The sequence below is a fragment of the Bos taurus genome, chromosome 13 (genome assembly GCF_002263795.3).
Source record: "Bos taurus isolate L1 Dominette 01449 registration number 42190680 breed Hereford chromosome 13, ARS-UCD2.0, whole genome shotgun sequence".
Taxonomy (NCBI): Eukaryota; Metazoa; Chordata; class Mammalia; order Artiodactyla; family Bovidae; genus Bos; species Bos taurus.
In genome coordinates this window covers 34,157,938-34,163,937 of record NC_037340.1, presented here as the reverse complement: position 1 = coordinate 34,163,937, position 6,000 = coordinate 34,157,938, and the positions used below count along the sequence as shown (strand labels likewise).

At 45.8% G+C, this 6,000-nt stretch overlaps 1 long non-coding RNA gene across 4 annotated transcripts in view; it reads right to left on the bottom strand.

Annotated features, from left to right (window-relative positions):
• Nucleotides 1-1,030: 1,030 nt before the first annotated feature.
• The window catches only part of LOC101903056 (uncharacterized), a 197,437-nt gene continuing 192,467 nt past the window's right edge, over nucleotides 1,031-6,000 (bottom strand). For all 4 annotated transcript variants that reach the window (XR_003037759.2, XR_009496866.1, XR_009496867.1 and 1 more), the window contains one exon: nucleotides 1,031-1,569. This is a non-coding gene — a long non-coding RNA (uncharacterized lncRNA). The remainder of the gene's footprint in view (nucleotides 1,570-6,000) is intronic.

Sequence of the window (6,000 nt, the reverse complement as noted above, 5' to 3'; positions counted from 1 at the left end):
AGGCCTCTGGCTTCGCTGCTACCAAACGGTCTCAAAAAGCTTGCTATGTTCACGCATGAAAACTGCAGGCCAGGCCCCAAATGTTTGATGGGAGCTTTGCTTGATGGGTAAGAGTGAAGAGGAAGCCGAAATGGGTCATCTTCTTGCTTGTGACTTTTTTGTTTGTTTGTGCTAAGAATATTTAATACGAGATCTACCCTCTTTGGGGGCTTCCCTGGTGGCTCAGATGGTAAAGAATCTGCCTGCAGTGTGGGAGACCTGGGTTCGATCCCTGGGTCAGGAAGATTCCCCTGGAGAAGGGCATGACAACACACTCCAGTATTCTTGCCTGGAGAATTCCATGGACTAGAGGAACCTGGTGGACTACAGTCCATGGGGTTGCAAAGCTTTACAAGTATTATAAGCTCAAACACTACCATCTTACCAGGGATAAGGAAATGGCAACCTACTATTCTTGCCTGGGCAATCCCATGGACAAAGGAGCCTGGCGGGTTACAATCCATGGTGTCACAAATAGCTGGACACGACTTAGCAACTATGCCACCACCACCACCACCCCTACCCTCTTAACAAGTTTGGAAGTGTGCAAAATATTCTCATTGACTACAGAAACAGTTTGCCTGTGACTTTTAACGCAGGAGCAAAAAACTGAATTGAAAATATATCTCATCCTCATTGGCTGGAAGCAGCCTATTTAGGGAAGGTTTCTTGGGGATTTTGTTTTGGATTATCATAAGGATGATCTGGATAACAAACTTGGCCTTGAGATATGTCTGTTCAGATATCCAAAGTCAAGATTTTAGTTTCTGGATCCTTAGTTCCCCTGTACTAAATTGATACCCTCTGTGCCACCCTATTGACAGTCTCTGAGGGTACCTTCCAGGGGCTGAATAAAATTTTGTCTGTGATGATGTGCTACATATTTATGGACAGCAGTCCCCAACCTTTTGGCACCAGGGACTGGTTTCATGGAAGACAGTTTTTCCACAGACAGGGACCGGGGATATGGTTTGGGGATGATACAGGTGCATTACATTTGTTGCGCACTTTATTTCCATTATTATTATTATATCAGCTCCACTTCAGATCATCAGGCATTTGATCCTGGGGGTTGGGGATACCCTGCTTATGGAAATCAGAGTGATTTGATTAAGTCATTTTCTTTGTCTAAGCAGTTAGATGGCACGTGTAGTTTCAGATAACAAAGGTCCTCATGGGTTCAAATTGCTGATTCACTTTGGAATCAGTACATGTTGAACAGGAAAGGAGCAGAGGGCATCTTAACATCACCCGGTGGCCCGGTCCCTCTCCAGTCAGTGGGTGTCCTGGGGACAGAGATGCTGCTGCTCCATTACGGCACTAATGGTGTTATTTTCTTGGGCCATTAGCGTGTGTGACCCAAATCACTGCCACATGCTCATTGGTCCAGCTCTCTGGGGGTCTCCCACGTGACGCGCCTGTGAAAATTCACCTCCAGCTTCCTAATGAAGTTGTTCCAGGACCCCTGGGAGAAGTGTGTTTCCCTTAGTGCTGTTCTTGATGGCAGATTCTCAGAAAAAGAATGGCTTCCTGCAAATAGAAGCAAAGGGAGATGTCAATTTCTGGAAAGACCCTGCTTGGCTGTGAAAAGGTCATCCTCAGCGTGTGACCAGGCCTGGGCTGGGGGGCTGGGACAAAGCACTGGTGGTCCCAGGCCTGGGAGAGGCGGGCAGGACAGTGTGGTTATCTGAGGGCCGAAGCAGGAGGGGTTGGAGCTCTGGGTGGAGGGGCCAGGCCAGCGCTAGGTCAGGGGCTGACTGTTGGCCCAGGGATCCCACAGAGGGAGGCTCTCAGGAGCTTGAGTTTATCCTCTTGGGTGGCCCACTCAGGGGAGACAGCTGCCAGTCCCCAGGGCTCTAATGAGATCTACCCAGGCCTGGTGAATATTCCCCGCTGCACCCGCCCCGGAGTCAGGCCCTTGCACTGAGCAGTATGGCTTTTAGAAAACCACCCACAAACCTGGAAAGACCCCAGGGAGGCTCTCCTCAGCTGGAGAAGGATCACAAGTCTGGTAAGGAACCGTAAGAAAGCTGGACAGTTCCCTCGTCCTTTCCAGGGAGGAGCTAATCTCCAGACAGGAAGACCTCTAGGGGACAGGTGATGGCAGGTACATCAGGCCTGTCAGGAAGATGCCCCCACCCACCTTTCCTCAAGCTTTGCTTACCAAGAGCTCCCCAGACACTCAGGCACAGGCTGCCTTCCCTCCTGAAGCAATTTTGAGCAGGTTCTGCAGGACCCCCAGCCCTGGCGGCAGGTGTGGGGGGGGTGCGGTGCGGGCTGTGCAGAGGGAAGGAGCTACTAGCTGGTTTTATGGTTGCTCCTGCTGTCATAGCCTGGCTGCCCTGGGCTTCCATGGACTTGCTCAAAACAGCCTTCAACACCTCTAACTTTCTGTGCAGTTTTCAGAGCTCTTCCCTCAGATCTGCCTTCTGCCTCAGCTAAATAAAAACGGTTGGTCACAGGTTTTTCACGTTATGATTCTCATTTCTGTCATCTGTAATTGGTTTTCTTTCAGACCTTTGTTGCTGTTGCTCATTTCTTCCCTAATGGTTTCAAACCCTTATTTTATATCTTTAAAATGTTTATTTTATAATCTCTTCCAGGGATTTCCCTGGTGGTCCAGTGGTTAAGACTCTATGCTGCCAATGCAGGGGGTATGGGTTTGATCCTGGTCAGGGTATTAAGATCCCACCTGCTGTGCAGTGCAGCCAATAGATTAAAAAAATAAGATGAAATAAAATAAACACCTGTGAGGTTTAAAAAAATATTATAATCTCTTCCAGATTGTCCAATCACCTTTGAGTTTTGTTTCTTCCGTGGTGGTTCAGTTTGTGTGTATCTTCAGATGTGTGTACAGCCTCATCATCAGTGAACAGTATCATCCTCTGGGAGGCTGTGGCTCATGGGCCATGGTTTATGCCCTGGTTCTATGCAGGCAGCCACTGGGTAGCCATTGTACCATTTTCTCCTCTGCCAGAGATTTGCAATCTATGCGTGTCATGTAAACTCATATTCCACCCTCGAACATGAAGTTCAGGATTGACTTTTATTCACAATAGACTTTTTTTTTCCTACTTGGGGCTCAGGGCTGGGCAGAAAGCTTTCTTAATACCTATCTGGGCCTTTGTAAGTTTCCTGGACCCTTTCTCATAAACCAGTAGCCCTTCAAGAGTCCTGGCTTTCAGCTGAAACCTCACTTCTACCTCCTCCTCTGGCATTGACTCAAGGCTACATTTTTTATCCATGCATGGGAATTATAAGTCTAGCTTTAAAGGGCTTCCCTGGTGGCCTAGTGGTTAAGAATCTGCCTGCCAGTGCAGGGACACAGGTTCGATCCCTGATTGGGGAAGATCCTACATGCCAGGGCAACTAAGCCTGTTTGCTGAAGCCTGCATGCCGAGAGCCTGTGCTCTACAACAAGAGAAGTCATCACAATGAGAAGCCCGCACACTGCAACGGAGAGTAGCCCTTGCTCACGGCACCTAGAGAAAGCTGGCGTAGCTGTGAAGACGCAGGGTAGCCAAAAACAAAATAAATCAATTTTTTTTTAAGTCTATCCTTTAGCCTCTTGGGCCATGTGGCTTCAGCTCAGACAGACCATTCTCATTTGAGTTCACTATGCTCCTGACATGTGAGAGTTTCCACTTCCGTTGTTGTTGTTTAAATTCAGCTTGCATTAAACAGCATTTTTTTTTTAAATTCCATTCCATCCAGGATTTCATTGTGTTTGCACCAGGAGGAATGGCTGAGTCCATTCACTCCACCATGTTGCCAGAAGTGGAGCCCGCACACCAGCTGCTGAGGGCTCAAAATTTTGCCTTCTGAGTGTCAGTCACAGGTGGAGGTCTTATTCTGATAGCAGACTGTGCTACTGTCTGCTAACTTTGAGCATCACTGCTCCTGGAACCTGTGATGCTTAATTCATCTCTCTAATTATATTGTGTATCCACCTGTGTCAACTGACTGCTTTTCTCTCCCCGTCTAGAACTCTTTTGGTGGCCAGATAATTCCCCTCCAGAGAGCCAGCCACTGAGGTCACATGTGAAGAAAGGAACTTGGTTGGTTGGAACTTCTTTTTCTTTAGGCAGGATGGTTGGACAAAGATCTTTCACCATCTAGAATCCTGTAACTTGGAGTGGAGGTCACAAATCCCTATGGGCAGTGGTCCCCAACCTTTTTGGCACCAGGGAGCAGTTTCATGGAAGACAGTATTTCCATAGACGAGGAGGCATGGTGGTTCTGGGATGGTTCAAATGCTTTACATTTATTGTGCACTTTATTTTGATTATTATTACATCAGCTCCACCTCAGATCATCAGGCATTAGATCCTGGAGGTTGGGGACCCCTGCCTTTGGGGATCTGAAGAAAACAGTGCACCCTGTCCTGAGAAGAAATGTACATGCACAGAATTGTGCATGAATTTCAGAGATTCATCAACCCCATGAATTCCACACTAAGAGCTTCTGCTTTGGAGGCTGATTGCTCATTGGTGAATGGGAACCTCGAGTTCTCTAGCCTTATTCAAATCAACTCTAGTGAAAAAAACCTCGTTAAAACAAGACCCTGTGACATAATAACAATCTTTCAGTTTTTCACTCCTTTAATGCCACCTTGAAACATAACAAAGGCATTGAGAGTGGTGTCAATAATTAGTGACACTCTCCTATAAAATCTCTCCTTCAAAGTAATTTCTATTAATTAATTGATGTTACCAGAGCATAATTTCCTCAAATACCACTTTCTGATTCAAACCTATGTCATCTACACGGCAGGAGCAGCTTCATGAAATAAGACAGACTGACACAGCATGGTGAAAATAGAGCTGGATTCTAGACTTAATTTCTAGATTTGGGATCTGGCTTCACTTTGAACTATCTAGTGACTCTAGGAAATTCCCAGTCTTCCCAGGTTTCTTTTTCCTTATCTGTAGAGTGAGGAAGCTGGACTAGATTGGAGGTTAACAAACTAATATCCACCAGCCAAATTCTGCTTGTTGCCTGTTTTTGTAAATAAAGTTTTGTTGGAACACAGCCATTCTCCTCTGTTTCTGTATTATCTGTGGCTGCTTTCAGGCCACGTGGCTCTTGCTGAGTAGCTGTGACACAGACCATATGGCCTGCAAAGCTGGAAATAGTTATCCTTTGGCCCTTTACCGAAAAGTTTGCCAATCCTTGACCTAGACGGTCCCTCCTCCCTTTCCAACTCTTGTTTTTTTTTTTCCTACACATGGGCTGTTCCTCAATCAGGGGTCAAGCCTGTGGCCCCTGCATTGGAAAGTGGAGTCTTAACCACCAGGGAAGGCCCCTACCTCATTTCCACCACTGGATGATCTGTGATTATGAGGCAGAGAATGCAACCCAGGCACATTCAAGAACACAAGTGGAGTAGAGCAAAGGATGGATGAGTCAAGACCAACCACGTGATTTTGTTGACACAACTTCCTCAATCACTGTTGCTTATGGAAGTCTAATAAATAGTCAAGTGGAACTACTTAAAACAATCAGACTTCATGTGTGTCCAACTGGTTTCATCATCCAGGCACTGGTGATTCAGGAAGACCTTCTTCCAGCCTATCTGTGATGATCAGTGAGGATTTTAAAAATTTACCTCATAACATACATTAACAAACACAAAGTTTAGGTAGAACGGACAGGATATCATATACAATCCCTTTTGCCTACCTCAGTTTTTTTTAAAAGTTTTTATTGGAGTATAATTGTTTTACAATGTTGTGTTAGCTTCTGCTATATAGCAAGGTGAGTCAGCCATATGTATACATAGACCCACTCGTTTTTGGATTTCCTTCCCATTTAGGTCACCACAGAGGATTGAGTAGAGTTCCCTGTGCTATACAGTAGGTTCTCATTAGTTATATATTTTATACATAGTATCAATACGTACTGTATCACAGGATCAATATAAACTGTGGTGTTGGAGAAGATCCAACAAGTCCATCCTAA